Source organism: Rattus norvegicus, chromosome 19 (assembly GCF_036323735.1).
Source record: "Rattus norvegicus strain BN/NHsdMcwi chromosome 19, GRCr8, whole genome shotgun sequence".
NCBI classification, from domain to species: domain Eukaryota; kingdom Metazoa; phylum Chordata; class Mammalia; order Rodentia; family Muridae; genus Rattus; species Rattus norvegicus.
In genome coordinates, this window is record NC_086037.1 from 43444987 (window position 1) to 43470789 (window position 25803).

General features: G+C 38.9%; 1 protein-coding gene across 8 annotated transcripts in view; it reads right to left on the minus strand.

Annotated features, from left to right (window-relative positions):
* Inpp4b (inositol polyphosphate-4-phosphatase type II B) overlaps positions 1-25803 on the minus strand; it is a 750330-nt gene that overhangs the window by 620277 nt on the left and 104250 nt on the right. The window contains exon 2 of one of the 8 annotated variants that reach the window (XM_063277734.1): positions 17103-17171. The exons of the other annotated variants lie outside the window; for them this stretch is intronic. The gene's annotated coding sequence lies outside the window, so the exon portion shown is untranslated. The remainder of the gene's footprint in view (positions 1-17102; positions 17172-25803) is intronic. 8 annotated transcript variants of the gene reach the window in all.

The window sequence follows — 25803 nt, forward strand, 5'->3', positions numbered from 1 at the left end:
ATAAGTATATTCCACTCTCTACAGATTAAATATTAATGCAGATAAAAGAGTTGACTTATGGAGCATGAAAATCTCACTGTGTCTTCTGAGAACAACTGCATAGCGGGTACTTATTTTTACCACAGCAACTATAAAATTTAAAAAAAAATCTGTAGGATAAAAAAGACACGGAAGACAAAAGAGCATTCAAGAAGTCATAGTGTCACACGCAGATTGCTACTCTGTTGGAATATATCCAAAGGCAGTTTGTGCTTGACCTCACTTTTCTGCCAAGGATAGCATTTGCCTCAAGGGTAATTAAGATAGTTACAAGATAAACTGAAAAGGAGACATTGGGTTTTGACATCTGGCAGAATTCTGGACCCAAAGCAACATCAGGCTTTACTTAGAGATAAAACAAGTTTCACAGGTTGGGGATTTAGCTCAGTGGTAGAGCGCTTGCCTAGCAAGCGCAAGGCCCTGGGTTCGGTCCCCAGCTCCGAAAAAAAAAAAAAAGAAAAACAAAAAACAAACAAGTTTCACATAAAAACATTAGACTATGTGAGCTTAATCCTAAAATAAATAAAACACAAGACTCGTGTACAAATTGTCATTCAGTCCTCTGGTTTGAAGAATCAATAATTTAGATCCAGAATACTCCCTACGGTATATATGTAGCACTATCAGGCAGTTGTGGTGCCTTTAAGGTGTAAGAGAATGAAAGAAGTTACTAGGAGCCTGTCCTTGGAGGAATATCAGAACTCTCAATGACCTAATCCTTTCCTGGCCACCATGATGAGGTAAACTGGCCTCCCCTAACATGCACCCGTTGTCATGATTCACCATCCTGACATAGGGCTAAAGAAAGAGAGCAGAAGAAGTACAGAATCAGAATTATGAAACTGGAAACCACAATTAATCTTTCTTTCTTATAAAGTGACTAGGTTGTGGGTGGTGTCACAATGGTGAGAAGCTGACTAATGTGATGTAGATGTGAAACAGGAAGACTAAGTGAAGAGGAAGAGGTCAACAAAACCCTCATGTCCGTTCTCCTTAGGAAATGACATGAGGATGAGAGGAGACCTAGGGGTAGAACATGGCTCAGAGTCAAGATCTTCAGAGAAACTGAACTCAACATTTAGCAGCGCTTGGCACATCGTAGAAGCTGTGCGAGGTGTGAAAGAAGAAAAGAAAAGCGCACAGAGATGGAGCTGAGACGAGGTGGTGTCATTCATAGCCAATAGGAAGAGTCCAAACGACACGGAAGTTCTGAAGTGTCTTTACTAGGGAGCGTGGAGATATTAGTAAGCTGGTACCACCCACTGCCGTGCCTGAAAATGAGGTCCTGTGAGCCTTGTCCCCTCCCAGCCGCAAATCACAAGCCCACAGAGGGGTGAGCAGAAGACAATGGTGGAAACGTCTAAAAGTACAACAGCTTAGCCAATCATCAACCTACCCTGTAAAAGAGAATAAAAATTAATGTAGCTCATGCCACTAATTTACAGATAAGAACACCAGACTGGAATGACAGACTTCTTTCCTTGAGTGTTATACATGAAGTATGAAGGAAAATCTTTGTTTTTATAACATCTGCTCATGTTTGGATACACTTTCCAATACTCTCCTGAGTCTACATTTTCTTTTCCCCATGAATATAAAATTGTGTCATTTCTCAATCTATAAAAATAAAACTCAAATTTTATTTTAAATATGTGAAAAAATAATAATTTTAATTAATGTATTTTAATGCATTATGAAATGCATCTAAAATAAAGACAGATAATACACAGAAAACTGTTAGATTTAATTTGTAAATTTAGAAATATCACTGAATTCAGTCTTTGCACAAAAATAAATTACATTATAAAATGATCAATAAATAAAACAGAAGCTATGGCAGATGAGATAGGGTGATAAGCAAAATATTTGGAATAAGACTAACAAGACATGATTATGACTTCTGTATCAAAGACCTAGAAGGCATGTAAATGAGCAGAGAATGACAGGACGTGCTCAGACATCAGAAGTCTCCTTTCCTATGTTAACCCTCCACACTTGAGTCATGCATTCAAAACCACAGTCAATTCTTATCCATGTTATTTTGGTTTTATTTTTTACAACAACAGCAAACATTTATTCAGAAATGTAAGAGTCAAGATTATCCTCGTCAATGTTCATGAATAAAATAAGAATTTGAATCATTACATTTTCAGATATCAAAACTTAAAAGACCAGGAGACAGCTCAGCAAAAATGTTCGCCCTACAAGCCTGGTGACCTGAGTTCTGATCCTGAACTCATGTAAAAGTCAGATGTGAGGGTGCACCTCTGTAGTCCAGGAGGCAGAGACAGGAGAAATACTGGGAAGTTCTAGGTCCGCTGGCACAGTGAAGAAGCAAGAGACAAGAAAGCCTTGCCTCAAAGCCACATGTGAGGTGAGAATCCACTTCCAACACTATCCTCTGACTTTCCTCATACACCATGGCATGGTACATTGAACTCACATATGTGCCATATACACAAAACACTATATATACATACATATACACACACACATACACACACATATATAATTAAAACTTCCTAAAAGGTTTGGTAACTAAGGCAACTATTTGACTATGTGTGTATACACATATTTTCTTATAGGGTCTAAAACCAAACATACAAATTAATTAATTAATTAACTAATTAATTAATTAAGAAGGGTAATTTCAATACCAAGTATCTGCTTGGGGCAAAAGAAGTACTGACTCTTACATGAGGACAGCTCAGCTGCACGGCTGGTAGGTCCAGTACATGGAAAATAGGACAAGCAAATGACTTTAAAAGAAATTGTCAGTTTCATTGTTGTTGGGGCAGACAGTGATTTCTTAAGCATCATTTAACTGATCTGTAAGGAGTTTATTTGCATTGAAATAAACAGATTGTCTTCATCAAACAGTGTCAAGTAGAGAATGAGGTGCCAAGCCACAAGAGTGCAAACATACTTCTACTACACACCAGAAAAATAGCTGGTTCTCCACGGTAGAAAGTGGTTTTCACAAACAGAGAGGAAAAGGCAGAACACTCGATAAGAACAAGACAAAAAATAAATAGAATCTTCACCAAAGAAGGCACACAACTTTTCAACAAAGATATTACAAAATCTGCACATTTGTTAGTCCTGTGAAAGGCAAGATAAAATCAGGAGATGTGACTACATAAAGAAAAATACATAAAAAGAAAATTACTGGCAAGAATGAACGCAGATTGAGAAGGTTGGTACAGCAGTATCCTGCTGGTGAGGCATGGGATGGGTGGAGTTCTCAACAATTAGACCGGTAGCATCTACTTAAAAAAATGGGCATTGTGTGACTTTTACCTGGGAAGATTCATGTTCAGGCTTCTGGCCATGACAAAGCGTCTTGTGGTTGCCAAAAAATATATACAGACCTATTCATATGAACCCTAATTCTCTAAGGAGTATTAAATGTCCTAAATCCCTGTGAAAAGAACAGATAAATAACAAGAGGGGTTTTTTTGTACAATTATGTGGTACATATTAATGAGAAGTAACGACGTCCACTTACATGAACACTGTGATGAATGTCACAGAAAATGTGGAAGGAAAGAGGTCACAAGCAAGGATGTTTGTGCCAGGCAGCCTTTCGTTAGCAGGCGTGTGTGTCTGTCTTCTTAAAATTTAAATGGTGAAACTGACTACCAGAGTGATTATATTTAGAGACAAGGCTTCCAGGTAAGTATTTTGTTTAGACAAAATAATTTCAAATCACACTTATTTGTTTATTTGGTGGGAGGAGGGTTCACGTGGCATGGAATGTCCACAGAGGTCAGAGGACAACATATATGAGTTGACTTTTCCTCCAGCATGTAGTCATCATCCTGGGTGTCTCATGCTTTTCCTGCTGAACCATTTCATCAGCCCCAATACTGATGGTCTAATCTATAACGAATCGTCTTCTCCTAAGAATAGACTCCAGAGGATTAAGGTTAATGGGGCTCGCAGACAGTGTTCTTGCACGTTTCAACTTTATGGTGCTTCGGAAGCACATGCCCTAGATAGGAACCTCACATTGAGTTCTTTTCTTTGCTGGCATCTGTGATTTGAAGGATGATACTTTTTGGTGGTGTTGGGTGAGCTTTGAGGTTACAGGGGTTGGGGTAGAGGATGGCCAATACTCTAGAATGCATTGCATGGTTAGGGTGTGCTCTCCAAAGGGAGGATGTATGAAAGGCACTTTCGACTTACAATATGTTTAAGTAATGAAAGATTGGTTACAATGGAACCCTGAGTAGGTCAAGAACAGCCTGTGGCTGCTTACACGGTGTGGGGAGATACCTAACAGTGTGTGGAAACTGCAGGAGAGCTTTCAGGATGCTGAAAATGTTCTATTTTGTTGACATGGCACTGAGGCCAAGTGTGCTCCCTTTGGAAGACAAATTACCAAGCTGGACACTTAAACTGTCTTTGCTTTTCCATATGCCTTCTACAGCATACAAGACACACTGTCATCTTAGCTCTCAGTGTATAACCCACAGAATAAGTGGCACAAGTGGATGTTTTTTAATGATTCTTGATTTGAAAGAACATCAGGAGGAAATAAAAATGCAGAATTCATTACCATCTATAACTGTAGAACCAAGCCTTCAAGACAGCCCCAGAAACAGAACATTATTCTCTAGAACAAACTGTTTTCAGTGTAGCAAAGCATACACACCACTCAGTTTCTAAAACATATTTGCATAATACTGAACAGTGCACATGTTTGAGAGTTTTATATTTTTAATTTATACAACTTTAGCAAAGAAGTGAATCAGATTGTCAGTGAGATAATCTCTGGAATTAATTGTTTTTGCAAATACTATGAAACACACCACCAATTGTATTGCTGTGTAATTCCTCACGCTTATTAGTCTGGAAAATAATTAGCCCAGAAAAAAAAAGAAAACTAAACAGAGTCTTAGAATTACAGACTAAATTTAGAAACATCTACATTTAAACTTCTGAAAGGAAATGTAAATAGAAAAATTAGGAAATGAGATAAATAAATGTTTGTGCATACCTACAAGCAACCAGACAGAAAAACCTTTTGTTTCTGTGACCCATAATTAAAACCTAGATCAGGGATCACTAATGAGAAACTGCAAAGGAGATAATTAGGGCCCAGACCCTTAGGAAGGTCTGCTCAATCCATGTGAGAGACAGGCGGAAAGAAAACAACAGAAGCCAATCCCATGTTTAAAGCACAGAAAGAAGAAGGTTAGGGAAAACTCAATTATAATCTTGTATTCTATTTCTTTTAAAAAATACTTCTATGTGATTGACTTTAATACCTTTCAAAGATACCCTATGATACGGTACCGGAGTTTCTTTCAGAACGACTAGGAATCCCCAAACTCTCATATATGCTCAGGCCTCCTACACAAAATGGCAAAATGTTTACATACAGCCAACTTATGGTCCTACACATTTATAATTCTGTCTAGGTTATTTACAATATCAAACAAAAGGTAAATGGGTGTAAGTCGATGCTATACCCTTGTCATTAAGTAAACAACAAGATAAAAGTCAGTGCATGTTTGACACAGCTTCAACCTCTCACCAGATAGATACATATTCATCTCCAGTCTCTGGATAAGTGGATGTGCATGCAAAACATAACAAAGTATATTTAGTTTTGCTAGCAGTTTCAGTCCCTCAGTTATATTTCGCTCTTTGTTTTTTATTGAAAGAAAGAAATAAGATAATATTTTTCATACAGAACTTAGCAGGTTCAAGAGAACGCCTGTTTCCTGAGAATGTTTAAAATCTATGTCTGTGCCTGCAGTTGACTCTGAATGGACTCTCAACCGGTTCTATTCGAGTTTTCATGTATGATTGTGTATGTGTGTGAAAACATGTAAGAACGATGGGTTAAGAAGAGGAGGCTTGTGGATTTAAAGGGAGAAGGAGGCAAACATGGGAGGAATAAAAAGGAGAAGATTAAGAGAAGAAACTAAAAAATTAAACTTTAATTAAAATTTAGAATACTCATTTATTTATATGTTGTGCATTAATTTGAAAGTGATGTCCTGCTCTTCTAGTAAAAAGAGATACATTTAGCCCTGTCAAACCCAAGCCAGTCATTGTGCTAAGTTACTTTTTGCTCATTAGTATCCATAATGACCTTTGCTCTTATGGCTACATATTACAGGTGAAGAAGTCAAAGCACATTTGGTTATTCTAAGTGCCTGAGTCCCAGGGCCAGCGAGCAAGGGTAGGAACTGTAGGCAGGTAGCTCTCAGCATTTTATCCAGAATTTTTAGTTGAGCCAACATACCTTTGCTCTTTCCATGAGCATAATAGTGCTATAAAATATATTCTGTTCTTATGTTTTGTGAAAATAAATCATTTCAAGGCTGAAAAGATGGCTTCATGGTTCAAAGCACTGGCTGTTCTTATAGAGTTCAGTTCCCAGGACTCACATGGCAGCTCACAACTGTCTGAAACTCTAGCTCCAGAGGACCCAACACCCCCTTCTGACCTCCACAAGTGGTGTACATACATGGTATATATACAAACATACATACAGAATAAAAATAAAAATTTAAAAACCCCCACACCTTACCTCCTATTGTAAGCTAATGCAGTTTATATAAATCTACAACTGCAAACATATCCTATTCTGTGCACGCCTTTACAGTTTTCTATATTTTTCACGCATTCATTAAAGTTACAAACATACTATGTCTTGGGTTTGCAGTGTGTAGTCTGTCCTCAGTAAGGCAGTATTCTCACTATCCAGTTTCCCTTAAAGCACACATGTACATCCAGCAGTATTCTTTAGATTGCTTTTGTACATATTTCATTATGGTTTTTAGCACCTTCTATTTTGTGCCAGTATCACAGTGAAATTGAAAGACTCTAGATCCATTATCTTCAGAGAAGTAGAAAACCCAGCAGCATCCCCACCCCTGACTGGACCCTCATTAGACACATCCCAGAGGAAGAGTCAGATTCTTCGTTTCCTACGTACCACAGGTCTAAATGCATACTAAAGTTCTATAAGGCTGACTATAATAAATTCTTCTAAACTAAATGAGTTCAAAATCTTTTCTTCAACTAATTTATTTTCCTGAGTTCGGTGGAAGAAAGCCTTATCAACTGTAGCACAAAGTGTATTAAAATTATTAGAGAGTGTTTCATTATCCCTATCTGTTGTTTCTGACATCAATATTACTAAATTTGAATGAATTCATTATCGAGGACTTAGGAAAGTTTCTCTTTAGCCATATTGAGTTTAAAGTGCAAAGGTGACTGTTTATATGCCTCTGTACCACCCACAGGAGACACAAATGCCACCAACTATCAATTTGGAGAACTGACATGACTTAGACTTACCATGAGCAAATATCTATGCATGTTCCTAAGTCAGGAGATCAACAGAAGAGCTACTGGTTGCTCAAAGTCATGGTGTAGTGAGGACCTCAGCCCCTCTGAGTCCTCCCCAGCATCCCTTAATTCTTTCATGTACATTTACAAGCTGCCCTGTGGATTCTTGCCTTTCCTGTAAGTTGTCATAGAGAAATTCCAGATGGATATGTGATTTAGGGTACCCTTTTCTGCTTCTTGCGAGAAAATAACCACTATCAGCAATGAAGCACACTGTGTGTGTGTGTGTGTGTGTGTGTGTGTGTGTGTGTGTGTGTTATCACTGAAAAACAAAATCAGCTTCAAAATCTGGAAATCAGTGCAAAAAAGTCAGTCATTTCACTTTTTAAACTGAGATAAAACTCTCTGTTTTGTTATTGCTTGCTTGTTTTGTTTACTGTTTAAATGAAATACCAATACCCAAACCTTTTTAATTGCTTCTTTTTGCCCTGTGGCATTTAATTGAGAATTGTCCCCACAGGCTCATATCTTTTTCACTACCAATTTGTTGAGTTTCACTGTGACATCTACAAACATATTTTTAAATTTTTCTTGTCTTCCCCTCTATGCTCCTATTGCTCCAATCCATCCTTCTTTCTGGTTCCCACCTTCCTAGAAGGTAATTGCTTCTTCTGTTTCGATAGCATGACACTTTCTTACCTACTCATTTCTGTCCCTCCTCACATAGAACTCTTCAACCAGTCTCACCGTTACTCTCTTCATTGATATTCTACATACGTGTTTACCTAAATGTATGTTTTACTGTTTTACCCAAGGAGACCTGTGTGGTTTTGAATATTTGATTCTCATTTGATTGAATCCCAATTGAACTGTTTGTGAAGGATTAGAGGGTGTGGCCTTACAGAAGGAATGGACTTTGAGATTTCAATAGCCCAAACCTTTCCAAGTTAACTCTCGTTCTGTTCCATGTCTGTGTCTCAATATGTAATCTCTTAGCTAATGTTCTAGCTGCCTGCCTGCCTGCCTGCCTGCCTGCCTGCCTGCCTGCCTGCCACAATCCTCCCCATTATGATGCCATGGTCTCATCCTCTGAAACTGTAAGGCCCTACAAACTCCTTTTATTTTTTCAATAAGTTGCCTTGGTCATGGTATCTTATCACAGCAATAGAAAAGAAACTAAGGCATACCCTTGTCTCTGATATTAGATATTGTTTTCTAATATATGAAATAGATACAATAAAGATTTTAATTTGCTTGAGAATATAGTGTCAAAGAAAATAATTATTTTATATTATTATCAATAAGAAAGTAAATAACATTCTTTTCTTTGCGTATGGAGTGGACATTATACAGGGACAAAAGTTCATTAATTCTTTTGTGTACAGAATCATATCACAGCTATATAAAATAAACATTTGTTTCTGGAATGTGAAAAATTGCTAACATACTAGAACATACCACCAAAAAATGAATATAAAATAAAATAAAACAAAATAAAATAAAATAAAATCATAAGCAGCAAAAACAGAAAGAAAGAAAACTTTGGACATCTATAAAAGACTCTAAATTGAGTAAATTTAGTATCAAGGAAAGAAGACCCAATTAGTTGTAAGTTTATTGAACTAAAAGTAGTAACAACAAAGTATGTTTTTAGTTATAATGCCACAGCAGGACTGGAGGGGTAGCATAGCAGTTAAGAACACTGAATGCTCTTTCAGAAGACACAGCACCCAAAGGGGCAGCTCTCCAGTATCTGTAACTCCAGTTTGAGGAAATCTGATATATTCTTCTGGTCTCCTCAGGCAACAGGCATTTGTGTAGTACAAAGACATAAATGCAGGACAAATGCTTACACACACAAAATAAGAGAATTTTTAAATGTATTATGATGTAATTGAAATTTCATGTTACCTTTGAAAATTGTCATGGACACAGTATTTTATTGACTCTTCTTCAAGTTAATCACATTGATCTTGTCTAAATCTTTATAATGCTAAGAAATACATTTTTTGAAAAATATATTCTGGCTTGGTCCAGAGAAAGCAGTTTCCCCACTAGGTGCTTTCTTGCTTAACTCATTAAGAAATATATGGGCTGGACTAGACCCCACATGCATATGTAGCAGATGTTTTCATGCCAGTCTCCCAACAATTGGAGACAAGCAGGGGATTTCCCTAAATCTGTTGCTTGCCTATGGATTCCACTGCACTTTGGCTGCCTTGTCTGGCCTAAGTGACAGTAGATGAACCTAGCCCTGAAGTGACTTAATGTGCCAGGATGGGGTGATACCCAAGGAGGGCCTCCCCATTCTCAGAGAAGGGAAGGGAGTTGAGGGAGGGGCTCTGTAAGAGGGCACCAGGATGAGGTGCACTCCATAGGGATGTAAAGTGAATAAATAAATTAATGGAAAAGATATAATTTTAAAATAATTTCATTGTGTACAATAACTAACATTTTATTAAAATCACTCTAAAGTAATTTTAAGAAAATCTTTTGCTGCGCTGGGGAATAGAACGCAGGCTAAATTTACTCTTATCACATGACCACATGATTTTATAGACACCAGAAACTTTAGTAGAGAATATAAACCAATGAAAGAAACAATAGATAAAAACATAATGGTGAAAGTATATGCACACAGGAAAACAGAAATAATATCTAAATGCAAGGCCAATAAGCAATCTGGCAAACTATGAAATACAACTTGAGGCTCTAAACTAACTCTATGTGCACAGAACAATTTACAGGTCACAGGGCCTAGGGCCCACCATATTACTATCCCTGTGCTAACTGGACATAGTATTACACCAACTTCCATACATTAATGTATCTTTCAGCTTATTATCAAAGAAGCTTCTCTTAGTGGGAGATTATGATTAATAGAGACTCACAAGTACCCAATTTGCAGAGAATTGAGAAACTGCAGTGTGCTCAGCTTAAATGAAATGATTACATCAGAGTCCTTCTTCCCAAGGCTCAAGGGTCACTGGGAAAGAGCAGACAGAGAAATTGCACAAGCCAGGAGATCAGGGATTCTGTTCTAAGATCGCATCTCCTACTACCATCAGAAGTTGTACCTGTAAAGTCACATGACTGCCCAAGTGTGAGCTGCACAAAAATGACACCAACAAAAATGTCAAACTAGGGGTTGGGGATTTAGCTCAGTGGTAGAGCGTTTGCCTAGCAAGTGCAAGGCCCTAGGTTCAGTCCTCAGCTCTGAAAAAAAAAATGTCAAACTAGATGGAGAAAAGACCATGAGGTCTCATCCTACACAAAGAACTACAAGAAATTGAGTGAAGCTGGTGGTGGAAGAGATGGTCTTCCCTAGGGAAGCACACAAATTGCCTGTCCACTGTCAAATGTTCAGCCTAACGGCAATTGGCATTGTATGAACTCAAGAGGTTGTATTTATGAATGTGTGTGCGTGTGTGTGTGTGTGTGTGTGTGTGTGTGTGTGTGTGTGTGCGTGTGTGTGTGTGTATCCAACTTCTTGGGGCTAGTGAGAGCATGAATCACATAGCATTAATTTCTAACTACATTCTAAAAACTATTCTTTATATTCACACTGTAGTTCTGACTTCTCATCAAGACAGTTCACTTAGACAGAGATCATTCAGGAAACCACAGCATGTCAGCTCTGCATTAAAAGCTCAGGGGACACTGATGAACAGTAGGAAAAGTGATCATATGAGTCAGAGAAATAGGAAATCTGCTATGCTATTCCCTAAAAATTACAGGGAAGCTTCACCATGAAACCTCAACAGTATGGCTGCTTAAACAAGACCTGAACAGGTAAAACACCAACAGATGTGCTAACCCAGAAGGGAAAGAACTCATGGGTCTCCACCACCAAGTCAAAGAACTAGATGGCAACCAAGAAATGTGTGCATGGGAGAAATAGCCATCCCGAGGAATGAGCCCCTTAATTGCTTATCCAATTCCAAGTGGTTAGCCCTGGAATCATATACAAGCAAATAGCACCATGGAGGAGACTGAGCAAGCTGTGTTCATATCTCTATGCATATATATTTCCTTTTAGATAACTATGGCTGCTCTGGTATTTGCTATGTGTCAAGTGCTTAGAAATGTCTTAAATTCTCACACCAAGCCAAGCCATTACGACTGAGCATGAGGTTACCAACAATAAAAACTGACTGCTGGCTACCTGTCTTGGTAACTGTGTTGGGAAGCACTCTTCCTTAAACACACTGTAATCCACGTCTTTCTTGCTTCAGGCTTTGCCCATTCTTCTATTAATTTTGACTTTGTTTTCCTTTAGTTTTTCAAAACCTTTTTATCCATAAGAAAAACTTCTAATTGTTTAAAAGCTTACTGTTAAGAGATATAGCTCAGTTTCAGAGTACTTAGACAGCATTCATGAGGTCCTTCATTTGAAAGCTGGTAGTGGCAAATAATTAATAATAATGATAATAAAAATAATAACAATAAACATTTTACCTATCCTGTTCTAATTCCAAATTGTAGCTTTCACTCTCTCCTTTCTTTTCTGCCTCTCTCCCACTCCCTTCCTCTCACAGTGTGACCATGAAGAAGATGTAACATGAGAGAGAGACAGCGAGAGACAGAGACAGAGACAGACAGAGACAGAGACAGAGGGAGACAGAGACAAAGGCAGAAAGAGGCAGAGACAGAGGGAGACAGAGACAAAGGCAGAGAGGGAAACAGAGAGAAAGAGACAGATAGAGACAGAGACAGAGGGAGACAGAGACAAAGGCAGAGAGAAAGAGACAGGTAGAGACAGAGTCAGAGAGACACACAGGGAGTGAGGGAGGGAGAAAGAGACTGAGGGAGGGATGGAAGGAGGGAGGGAAGGAGGGAGGAAGGGAAAGAGATGCGGCAGCAGCAGTTTTTCATTACACAGCTTATGGGGCCACAAAAGATCATTATATCTGTCACCACCTATGAACTGAAACTGTCCAAGTTCTTGTTCAGATTTACAAGAAGGAAACTGATTCCACATGCAGTAAGAGGCATGTCAATCACCTGAAAAAAGTGGATGGATGGGTGGATGGATGGATGGATGGATGGTGGGTGGGTGGATGGATGGATGGATGGATGGATGGTGGGTGGGTGGATGGATGGATGGATGGTGGATAGATGAATGGATGGATGGATGGTGGATAGATGAATGGATGGTGGATGGATGGATGGATGGATGGATGGATGGTGGATAGATAGTGGATGGATGGATGGATGAGTAGATGGTGGATGAATGGATGGTAGATAGATGAATGGATGGATGGATGGTGGATGGATAGATGGATGGTGGATGGATGGATGAATGGTGAATGGATAGATGGGTGGTGGATGGATGGATGGATGAACAGATGGACAGATTAGCAGATATGTAAATAAGCATGATTTTTCGCAAACCTTGAATATAGGTTATAATCTTACAAATGATACTAAATTAAGGGAGATGACTGATGCTTTCGAAAGTACACAGAATGAAAGCTTTTGTCATCCTGGCAATAGAAAGGGACACAATGGTCAAGAGCTTCAGCTTTGGAGTCATAAACACACTCAAGAGGTTCAAATGAGTTACTCAACATGGAGAATGAGACAGTAGTATAAATCTTACATGGCTACTGCAGAATGAAGTGAAAGAATGCCTCTAAAGAGCATAGCCCTGTGGCTGCCACACTAAAAAGACTTGAGGCTACTATTATAACTACTCACTGTAACATTCTTTTTAGCAAGGAATATTTGGAAAAACACACAAGTCTAAAGAGAAGAAAATTAGTCACTTGTAATTGGACTAGTTCTGATTTGTGCTCAGCATAAATGAAATTCATTTTAGTGACCTTGACAGGGCAGACTAAGAGTCCCATGTTTTAAGGATCCAATTCAGTAGGAAGATGGGGAGAGAGAAGAAAATGACTGTATTTTATCACCTTGTGGTCCTTTCTGAATGGGCAAAACTCCAGGAGCAAGTACAGAACCAGGGAGCCAGGAAAAGCTCAGGCACTGTGTGACAATGCAAAGAGTAAGGGAAGATCTGGTGACAGCACAGGGTGATTTTACCAGGAAATACAGAAACTGACACCAAAAGGCAGGACAGCCACAGACTACCTAGAAGCAATGAAAAGAGCCCCGAGAGCAGGTCGTGTCTGGCAGCAGAGAAACACAGGAAAAGGGGGAAGGGCCTGCATAAGGTAGAAACCAGACTGATCAGACCAAAAGCAGATGCTGAGCAAAAATTAGGCCAGATGATGAGTTGCACTGGATACCAATTCAAGGGAATCAGAGCTCACATCTGCATCAGGGCGTCTGGAAAGGGAAATTACCTTGTGGATAATTTGATGTGGTAAAACATAGAAGTGCAAGCATTAAATGCAGAAATATCAGATGCAATATTCTAGTAGGAAAACTTCTTTAATAACGGTGGGGTAACAAACAAAGCTTACAAATAACTGCAAAATATATGTGTGTGTCTGTGTGAGAGAGGGGGCAGGAAGGAGAAAGAGAAATGTCTAGCCATTTAACAAGCGATACAGTTGTAAAAATAATCCAACACTGAGAAATACCGAGGAAGGAATATGAGGGAGCAGGGCCAGTGTGTACTATACATACGGAACCGTAGGCGGCCATGGCATTTCTCACTGTTAAAAAGTAGGATATAAAATGTGGGCACAAGCACATGACTCAGCGGGTCACAGGACCCAGCAGATAACATGACTCAGCGGATCATAGCACTCGCTGTGCAAGTCGGACACCTGAGTTCAACCTGGGAATCTGTGCAATTTAAAAAAATAAAACAGTTGGGCATGTCAGGAATCCCAGCAGCCACACTCTGAGATGGAGGTAGGAACAGGACATTTGCCTGGAAGGTTGGGCTTAGCTAGCCTGGGATAGACAGCACGGCAGAAACAGGACTCAACACTGCCCTCTCCAGGAGGGAGGAGGGAACAGGCTCTTGCTTGACTGTTGCCTGCCTCCCTCCTCTCTCTCTCTCTCTCTCTCTCTCTCTCTCTCTCTCTCTCTCTCTCTCTCTCTCTCTCTCTCTCTCTCTCTCTCTGAATGTAAAACATTACTGAAGTAATAGTTTACCCTGGTTTGCTTTCTGCTGCTGTGGTAAACACCATGAACAAAAACAAGTTGGAAAATAAAGAGTTCGCTCCAGCTTTCATCGGGGTCCTGACATCATAGTGGAAATACAGGGCAGGGACTCAAGGCAGGAAACTGGAGGCAGGGAGTGAAGCATGGGCCATGGGAGAGTAGAGAAACTCCACTCCCCAGCTTGCTGCCCAGGCTCACCTGTGTGGTCTAATTCCGATTGATGATTTGATGTGGGAAAACGACAAACTGTCCCTGACCCTGGATGATTTTGTGCATTGACCAAAAGAGACAATTAATGTGAAACTTAGGTTGCCTCATATTTTTAACTGGTTCTGACAACTGTATATTTTGTTTCCCACATTTCTAATGGTTTTCTGTGAGTTTTAAAATTATTCCACTGTTTCTGATGCATTCTTTATTCTGCATCCATCTACTTTCCCCAAAATGAGTTTCCATTTTTACCAATTAGGACAACTTAGGATGCGGAACCTACCTTACTATATGTAAAGCCCACGCCAAACACTGTCAGCCAAGAGTCATTCAAGCTGACTATAAAAACCAGTGATTCTCAGCAGAGGCAGCTAAAATAGCAAATTAAAACCGTGCCGTGGAGGAAGCAGAGATACCGGAGGCCAAAGCTGCCTCCCAGACAGGGAAGTGTGAGGTCAGGAGGTGACATTTCATGTGTTCCTGAATATCAGTGTCCAACCTCACGTGTAGATCCCATGTGCCACACGTGTTCTCAGTTATCTATCTGCTGTCCCAGCCTCTATCCCAAATGATTAGAAAGCTCTGCCTTTCCTGTCCCAGTATTGAACACCCTGCTGGTTGCCGTAGGAGAACAAGGAGGCTTTGTCCTTTCTTGGCTTTACTATTTGATGTTAAAGCAACCAGCTGGGGAAATTCTGGACTTAATGAGCCCTTCTTTGTCCTTGAAAGAGTCATAGACCAGAGCTGCCAAACAGCAAGAGCTGGAGTCTTACAGACTCTCTGTCATCCTTTAAGTAAGATTATATTTTACATGATCAGTTACCGATGGCATGAAAGCTAAGATTCTGCTTCTATAAATCTCTCAAAAAGGGAAAGATATGCTTTCCTTATCAACCACATTTTCCTGCACATCCTACGGGCTCTTCGAAGAAAGGCAAATTTTCATTTTATACTAGGACCGAGGGGAGGAGCAGGATTGGCTAATAGGTAGTCACTTGTAATCCACGAAGGGCTTCCTATGTATCTCCTTTGAGAAAAATGTGAAGTTGGAATCTATAGCGCTTGCTCAGAGCAGTGCAAATATTTCCCGGCACACCCTATCCAGGACAAAGCACTATGGGTAGAGGAGAGGCCTCTGTCTTAGGACATGCAAAAGACCCTATATTTCAACAACTCTATAGATATCCCACCCAAGGAACTTTAATTTTAAAATAACAGTCATTTTGTTGCAAGCTAATAGTTAAACGATGTTCTGAGCAATAGTTTTATAAGGTTATACTTCAGTTTTAACATTATAGTGATGAGTTATATCTTGACCTAATGGACTAGCTAGTTTAACACAAGCAAGAATTATCTGAGAGGATGTAATCTTGACTAATAACACGCCTCCAAAATATCAGGCATTAGACAAGGCTGTAGGGCATTTTCTTAATTAGAGATCGATGGGAGAGGGTACAGTGCAATGTGGGGGGTGCCACTTCTGGGCTGAAAGTCCCAAGTGTTGTAAGAAAGCAGGATAAGAAAGCCATGAGGATTAATCCAGTAAACAATGCCCCTCCATGGCCTCTGCCTCAGCTCCTGCCTCCAGGTTCCTACCCTGTTTAATTTCCCACCCTGACTGCCTTCAGTGACAAGCTGTGATAAGAAATAGTAAGAGAAATAACCCCTTCTTCTTCAAGATGCTTCTGGCCATGGTGTTTTATCATAGCAATAGTAACTCTAGCTAGGACACCTGATGAAGAGGCATAAATTTACTTCAAATGCTTCCATTTTGTCATTTGTACATTTGAGCATGTAACTGCCATAATTGGAGTGGCCAGCATTAACGATGAAATATACTCCTGTCATTCCCTCTCTCATAAGATATTTATGTGTATCCAACATGACCTACTGGCCAGCTTGATTTGTTATATTCTGTGTGGTTCCATACCTTCTTTACAATGTAACCACAATTGATTTGTTGTCAACATGCTAATTACCATCACCTCATGAGCAGTCCAGCTGTTGTGGTGATGACAGGTCAGTACAAATGAACTCCTCAAAGTAAATTTGCATATCAAGTCCTTTCATTCCCCAATTTCTTTTTGGCCAGACTGAAACTTTTGTGAGTGAAGGCACTTGGGAGGATAACTTTCAATAAGAGAAAAGATCAATGCTTTCACAATTATTGAGTGTGTGTGTGTGTGTGTGTTACATGTGCATTATGCATGTTCCTATGGATGTAGGTGAATCTGTGTTTGTGCAACTACACAAGTGAATGCATATCTGTGGAACCCCAAAGTTAACATTGGTTTCTTCCTCAACCACTCACCACCTTATTCATAAAGATAGAGACCCTCCCCAAACCCAGAGCTCATGAATTCTTGCTAGTCTGTCTACCCAGCTCACCCTGGGATCCCTGGCTCTATCTCTTGAGTGCTGGGATTACAGGCAAGCATCCAGCCTTCCCAGCTTTTACATACCTTCTGGAGATCCAACATCCAGCCTTCTCAGCTTTTACATAGCTTCTGGAGATCCAACATCTAGGGTTCCTGTTTGAATGGCAAGTGTTTTATCCAGAGCTGTCCCTGAGTCTCACAAACTCATTTTCACCCCAGTTTACACTGTTGAAAATGCATGATGATATAATGTGCCCGTCAAAGAGGAAATAAAAAGGATGGACTTTATGTCACCATGCTTATAACAACAACAAAAAAATACTGAAAAACTATCCTAGAACCTGTTTCTGTACAAATTGCTACCAAAAAACCCCAAACAAATAAACATGCAAAATGAAGTGCTTGCTTGTTTAGCATAATTTTATAGAAAAACTCTGAAGACAGCTCACAACTGGCTTCCTGAAAGGGCCAGTTTTACTCTCTATCTATCTCCTATCAGTTCCCTCCTTTGCTCTCAGTTATTCAACCCAGGTCTTTCTGACTGAAGAAAACACAACTGAAGGCTGAAGGCTGTACTCTGATGACTGATTCTCACCTTCAGCAACTGAAAACATAGAATGGCAGTAGGAAGGCCACTTCTAATGACCTCCATGCCAATTGCCTTGTTTCCCAGACTACCAGAGCAGCAGTAGAAGGGAGTGTGAATTCTTCATTCTCAAGCTCTCTTCGTATGTTTGATAAACCCCTTGCATCTCTTCTTGAATCAAAAATAAGTCCAAAATATTATTAGCTAGGGTTTTCTTTCACATTCCATTTTTCAAGTAAATGAGTCGTGCTGTTCTCCCAACATCTCTCTCTAATGAGCTGCTGTTTTTGAGCTGAGGCAACAGTGACCCTGAATGTGACAAAATTGCTTGAAACTCAAACTGTGTGCAGACGTGAATCAGCTTACACTATAGAGTGTAAGCCTGCTTTTACTTATTTTTCTTTCCCATCCCAGCCTGTATCAATACTCACTATTATATACTATCTTTTTCCTTGGTTGTGGTATAAGAAACCTGAAGAATATAGGGTTATGCTCTTCACAAAATGCATCCTTTCTAAATATCAGAGATTTTTTAAGATAAAATTTAGGACTGACCACTTAGGGTTGAATAGTCTGTTGTGGGACTAATCCCTGAAGAAGTCAGTAGCCCTAAACACATATAGAAATGAGTAATACTAAATAGAAAGCTCAGCTTGTGAGATGCCCTTGCCTGGTGAGTCAATCCTTCACTCATTTACAGTCACTCCTCCCACAGCCATCCCCACATTCATAAGACGTCTTTGCGTGGTCCAGTCGTACACCTCAAGTACTAGCTTTGGCTCTTCTAGCTCTAGTCTTACAACTCCTGCACTGACACAATCGAAGGCAGGACAGACTCTCATATCAGATGCATACCCAAAGAAAGAAATGTACATGTATAGGTTACTTCACAAAATCATAAAAAACATCAATGGCCAAGACAGCAGGTATCTTGTTGAACCCACTAGTCCTGTAGAAATGTTCTACAATGAAAGCAACCTAGGTTAGCCTCACAACACAGAATTAAAAAGACAAATTTCCAAAGAACTTTATCAAAGTTTGAATTAAAACATGAACAAAAACTTCATTAAACCTCAAGAGGATAATAATAAGTACCCGAGTAATGCCCGAGAAAATACAGAGACACTGCTAAATGAAATGGTAAAGCCAATCCAGAATTATAAATCAGAATTCAGTAAAAAGAAAAATTAAAGAGATTCAAAGAGAAATAAAAAGAGTTAGAAAACTCAATAACTCAACTAGAATAAACTCAAGAGAATGATGTATAGATAGAATGGATCAAACAGAAGTCAGGATATCTATACTTAAAAATAACTTAGAGGAATTAGACAACAGAGTCAAAGGAAAAATATTGAGAATTGCAAGAGAAAAGACACAAATCACATAAATGGACAGTCATCAGAATAACAGCTGAAACTCTGGAAGCCAGAATAACCTGAGCAACGTATCCCAAGTTCTAAAGGACCATGACTGCCAACCTATAGTTCTGTACCCAGCAAAATTATCCACCACAGTAGAAAGAAAATAAAAACTTTCCATGATACGAAGAACCTAAAAACAATCCATGTCCACCAAAACAACCATAAAGATACTACTAGAAGCAACAGTTAACTGCAAAGAAGGAAAAGCAAGAAACTCTAGGAAGAAAACAAATCAAGCTAAAATTAATGAAATGTAAAGTATGACTAAGAACTCAAGAACTCGGGGATGTGTGTGTGTGGAGAGAGAGAGAGAGAGAGAGAGAGAGAGAGAGAGAGAGAGAGAGAGAGAGAGAGAGAGATCCCAACAACAACAACAACAAAATAACTTTAACCAATGCACACCATTTAATAATAACTTTAAATATTAGTGGCCTCTATTTTTTTCTTTTTTTTTTTTTTTTCGGAGCTGGGGACCAAACCCAGGGCCTTGCGCTTGCTAGGCAAGCACTCTACCACTGAGCTAAATCCCCAACCCCAGTGGCCTCTATTTTATAGTCAAAGGACATGGACTGCCTAAATGGGATAAGGAACAGAATCCATGTTTCTGCTGTCTACTAGAAACTTACTTTGACTTTAAGGATAGGCACCACTTTAAAGTGAAAAAAAATGGAAGAACTATTCTTGACAAGTGGTTTTAGAAAGAAAGCAGGCACTGTCATTCTAATATCTCGTAAAGTAGACTTTAAACTAAAACTAACCAGAAGAGATAAAGACTTCATTCTAATCAAGGAAACAAATAATCAAACAAAAAAATTACATGGAGCTTGAAAGGTGAATCAGCATTAAGAGAACTTGTTGCTTTTCCAGAGAACCCAGGTTCAGTTCCAACACCTACACGGAAGCTTACAACTCTCTGCAACTCTAGTTCCAAGGGATCTGATGTTCTCCTCTAGCCACCATGGCAGAAGATGCAAACATGATGCACAGACACACATGCAGACAAAGCACACACACATACAAAATCATGTCTGAAAAGGAGGGAAGAAAATATTACAATACTGAACAGATATTCCCTAAATACCCATGCAGCCAATTTTATTAAAGCATACTACTGGAATTAAAAACACAGATTAAGATCAATCCAAAAGTAGTAGGTGATTTCTCTAATTAAATTAAATTATTTAATTTAATCGACCAGCAAAAAGACTGAACAGGTACATAATAAATATCCTACCCAAACACTGAAGGATATGCATTCTATTTGGCAGTCCACAAGAGCTTCCTTAAAATAGAACACATACTGAGACCCAAAACAAATTTTAACAATTCCAGAAAAATTGGAATAATTACATGAATCCTATCTGACCATTGTGCAATAAAACATAAAATTGATCCCAAACAAATTTCTAGTTATTGCATAAATTCATGGAGATTAACCTACTCATTGCTGAATGAAGACTGGGTCAAAGGAGAAATGAAGAGGGAAATAAAAATAATACCAAGAACTACATGAAAATAAAAACACAGTACAACAAAACTTCTGGAATCCATCAGAAGCAGTTCTCAGAGCAAACTGTATAGCCCTAGTTGCTGTCACTAAAAATCAGAAAGACACACAGACTTGGATGCAATAATTTGAAAAACAAAACAAAACAAAACAAGAACAAAGCAAACGCAAATCCAATAGATGGCAAGAAATCCCAAAAATTAAAGAATAATGATGGTGTATATAAAAAAAAAGAAAACAATACAGAAAATCAATAAGTCAAAGAGCCAGTTCTTTGTGAGGAAAAATAAGATAGATAGAAGCTTCACCTAAGTAACCAAAAGAAAGAAAAGTATATTAGTTAACAGAATTAGGAAATAACCACAAAACATGACTACAGACACAAAAGAAATTCAAAATGTTGTAAGGGAATACAAAGACACACTCACACATAGAGTGGGGAGGATGTAATAATCCTCTAAAATACTAGAGAACCAAGTTTAGACACAAGTCAAGAATATCATACAACATGATTTTATGATAAAAGTCCTAGAAAGCTCAGAACTGAAAGGAACATACTTCAAAATAATCAAGACCATGTATGACAATCCCAAAGTCAACATTCTCCTGTATGGAGAAATACTCGAAGCAGTCTCATTAAAATCAGGGAGGCAAGTGCACTACCCACTGTCCTCACTCCTTTTCAACATAGTGTTCAAAGTCTGTGCTGGAACAATAAGGCAAAAGTAAGAAATGAAGAATACAAATGGGGAAAGGGGAAGTCAAATTATACCTGTTGCCATATGATATGATACAATACCTAAGAGGTGCCAAAAATTCTGCCACATGTTTTCTTGAAACAATCAACCATTTTGGCAAAGTAGCAGGGTACAAAATCTACTCACTAAATTCTGTAGCCCGCCTATATGGCAACACCATGTTGAGAAAGAGATCATGGACATACTGCCACTTATAATGGCCTCAAAGGCAAGAACAAATCTTGGAATAAACCTAATCACGGAACCGATTGGAAATTTTAAATCTCTGGAGAAAGAGATTGAGGCATAAAATCAAAGGCCTCTCATGCTCATGAGTCAATAGATTTAATATCCTTAAAAATGACCATCCCACTAAGGGCAATTTACAGGTTCAATGCAAAACGTCCACAGAATTCTTCACAGAAATAGGAAAATATCCTAAAATTCACATGGAACCAGAAACACAGCCAAAATAATCCTAAATAAAAAGAGCAATGGTGGAGAGATTATTGTTCCAGAATTCAAGATATATTATAGAGCTACAATTATAAAAAGAGTACTAAAGTGAAACCAGACATGTAGACCAACCAGCAGGATAAAATAGAAGACCCAAACATGAGTACCTGTAACTACAGCCTTCTGACATTTGACTATATATACCAGATATTAATATATATTGACATATGTCCAAAGGATCCAACCTCCTTGTCCACAGATACTTACTCAGCCATGTTCAGTGGTGCTCTATATACAGTAGCTGGGAACTGGATATAGCTTAAATGTCTTTCCATAGATTAATGGATAATACCAATGTGGTGTATGAACATAATGGTACACGAGCAGTTATTTGGCTATGAAGTGGAAATGAAATAATGGAATTTGCAGGTAAACAAGGCCTAGAAAATATTCTATTGAGTGAGAAGACCCAGACCTCGAGAGATACACACTACATATTCTCTCTTATCTGTGGTTCCTTGCTCAATTCTTCAGATATGAGTGAGTAACACGGAGGAACCACAGAAACCAGGTGGGGAGGGTGAAGGAGGTCAATACAGAAGGAGAAGGAAGAAAGAGGAACAAATACCTTCTCAAGAAATTATGTTACAGTATATTTACCAAAATTATTTATAATATTCATAATTGTGTATATATATGTATATATGTATATATGTATATATATGTGTATATATATATGAGATAAAGTTAACTTCAGTTAACAATATTCCTCACAAGAGCCCTAGGTAATCTAACAAAAAACCTGAGAACCAAGCATGAGAAACCTCTGGTCGAGTTGTTGATCAGGCTAGCCCAAGTGACTCTGAAAACAATAAACACTATTGCCATTGCCCGCAGTGGTCTCTTGGAGGTTGTCTCTATTGCTGAAAACATTACACGCTTAATACATAAATCTTGGTTTATTCGAATCGGGTCTAACCTAAAATCCTATGGTCTGGCTTCCATAGTAGCACAGAATACTACGCAATCTGCCAGGAGGAAGAAACAATTAATAGTCCTGATCTGCAGGGATGCTATGAACAACAATGACCAGCATGGGAAGATGCCACTGGAAGTGTAGCACTGCTATTCATGTATTGGTGGTAGTCAGTAGCTGTCTGATTGAACTTGATGCCCATTCAACTGAAGGGACGTCACTCCTGGTATTGAAAATCTAGCTAACTACTTGGGCTGCTGAGGTCTTGGATGTTAGAGGAGAAACCTTCTGCCAATTTACTAGACCAGCATAACTCCAAACTATACCTAAAATTTAACCTTATCCCCCACAGAAAGTGTAACTCTCACCCTTCATTAAGAAAGATATTCTCTACAGCAGATTAAGACCATTTCAGAAAACTACAACTGGACATAATACAGAAACCAATGGATGGTGGTCTCAGCCCAGTGAATAAATTCACAACAAAGTTTCATCAAAAGCTCCTGGAACATCACAAAGGAAGAGGGCAGAAAGGTTGTAAGAACCCAGAACCAAGAAATCTGGTGTGAGACTGTGTCTCCTAGAAATGGCTTCCCAAAATGACCTAAACAGTGACAATATGAATAGACATGTTTATGTAGAAAGGGGGGAAAAACTCGCAGGATTCCATCCCTAGTCTAAGACCTACAAGCATGATGGCTGAGAGAGATAGAACTAGTCTCTCCTAGACTGTCTCTCCTAGAGATAAATTTCCTTATGGTTACCTGATACCAATTGGTCATTCTTGAAATCACATACACACAAACTATAGGAACAGACTCATCAAGTTTCTGTTGGATATTTGTACATGTGTACATACATGAATGTATATACATGTGCCCATGCATGTAGCATGTGGGCGTGCATGTAACACTAATAATCAAAGAAAAAGCAGCCAGAATATCAACTTGTTCTGCAGTGTAGGGGGGACTGATAGGATTTAAAGGGAGGGAAATTGGGAAGGGCTAGAAGAAGAAAAGTAAGTGGAGAAAGCATTGTAACTATATTTTAATTTTAAAATATACTTAACATGATAGAAATATTGCCCTGCAAACTGAAGTTATTATCTCATGCTATCAGCTTGGTGTCATACACACACACACACACACACACACACACACACACACACACACACACACACTAGCATGAAAAGATTCAGCCTGTGATTCTGATTTTGTAATTTGTTATTCCTTTGATAAATGCACTAGATATGAGGATAGGTGTAAGAGATAAAATTACTGATTCTTCCTCAACTAAACTCTGACCAGAGGTTCTTTTGTGCATTGAAACTACCATTGAAGAAAAGCAGTGTGCACAGGTACAAAGACGTGAACTAAAAATGCCTTGAATTAGTTCAATGCATTGTGATCTCTTATTACGTAAGTCTTCCTGATTACACCTGCCTCCAACGAAACTGCCTCAAGGGGAGGCTGAGTGAGAAGGCTCTTCACACATTATCGGGACAAATGGAACTCCTGTTTTGGTTACTTTCTCCATTGTCTTCTGTGAGTGACATGCCCTTCTTCTCTATCATCTTAAACATGTTACGTCTTTTCTGCAAGTTAACATGAAACTTAAATATCAATCAGCACTCACCCAGCCAAGCTTCTCTTTCGGAAAGAGATTGAGCAAACCATAGTACGTGAACTCTTCAGAATACATGTGTGTCAATACTGATGTTACTTAATTTCCTGACTCTGGCTGACCAGGCTCAATAAGAATGAATTCTATGTTGAGATTGAATGGAGTTTTTCAAACAGAATTGTAACTTGTGCTTAATTATTCAATTTATTAAAAATATTTCTTCTTCCTGATGGTTTGTCAATCATCTTATTTAATCATATTGTGTGGGTCAGGATTGTTCAAGAGACTCTCGTTTTAAATCTTCCTTCAAAAAGTTATTGGGGACTGTCATATTATCATCATGAAAGAAATTTTTAAAATATAAATGAGAGAGTCATAGTCACTGAGAGAGAGATGAAGGTTTGTCCTGCCGAGTAAGGAGTGTTTTATGTTGTTGCAACGATCTGTCTGTGACTAATCAGGAGCCATGCACACATTTACCACCTATGAAAACTTTAATTACCTTTCCTGAGACAACTGTAGACTGTAATCACAAGGTCAACAGAATAACACACTGCTAAGTTTAGCCCCTGGCTAGGCTGTCCATTCCGAGTCATCAGCTCTGGACACGTATGTTTTAGCAATGCTAAAACTCAGTAGGTTATATGTACGTGTGCTTTAAGTGTGTGTGTGTGTGTGTGTGTGTGTGTGTGTGTGTGTGTGTGTGTAAAACAAAAACAAAGAAGGGTCACCAGGGGGTCTTTGGAAATAGTGAGGGAGGGGCAGGAGTGATGTCGACGAAGGGCTCATGTGCGAAGTTCTCACAACAATGAAAATTCATTTGTTTTTCAACAGTTAGCCACTCCGGTGGAGCACTACTTCCAAAAACATAGTAGCAATATACTCTGACTAAGGAAAATGGTTTGGGTTGCATTATTTAGGAATGTAGTAACTACTGCTATTTGCTCATTCAGAAATTATTTCTCATAAATCACTTTCATTTTTCACAAAACCCAAATTTTCCTCAGGATATTCTCATTACGCCCCATTTTAAAAAGCTACAGAGGCTTCTATTAGCTCCTTGAGAAGCAGGCCCATCTCCGGATGCATCGGCCACCTTAAACCCCAACAGTGAGCTACGTTTATCCAGAAAAGTGGTCGGTTTATACTGGACTGGGGAGTGTATTCAAGTGAGACTGCCAGGAGGATAAATCCGATGAGAAAATTCGAAAACCAGAAGAAATATACTTCAAAGTGTTTGCCTTGCCTTCAGGCCACCATCAAACTGCAGCTGCCATCTTGAGGTCATGGAGGAAGTCAGCCTGAAGGAAATGCTGACGTGTGTGGAGTGGAGAGATGATATGGCAGGAAGGCAGGATTTTGACGACATCGAAAATGCTGAATTGACTCACCTTGGAATGGCCCTCCTCCAGGGTTCTTGCTGTGCAAGATAATGAATCCCTTCATTATTTAAGACATTTTAAATTGGGATTCCTGATA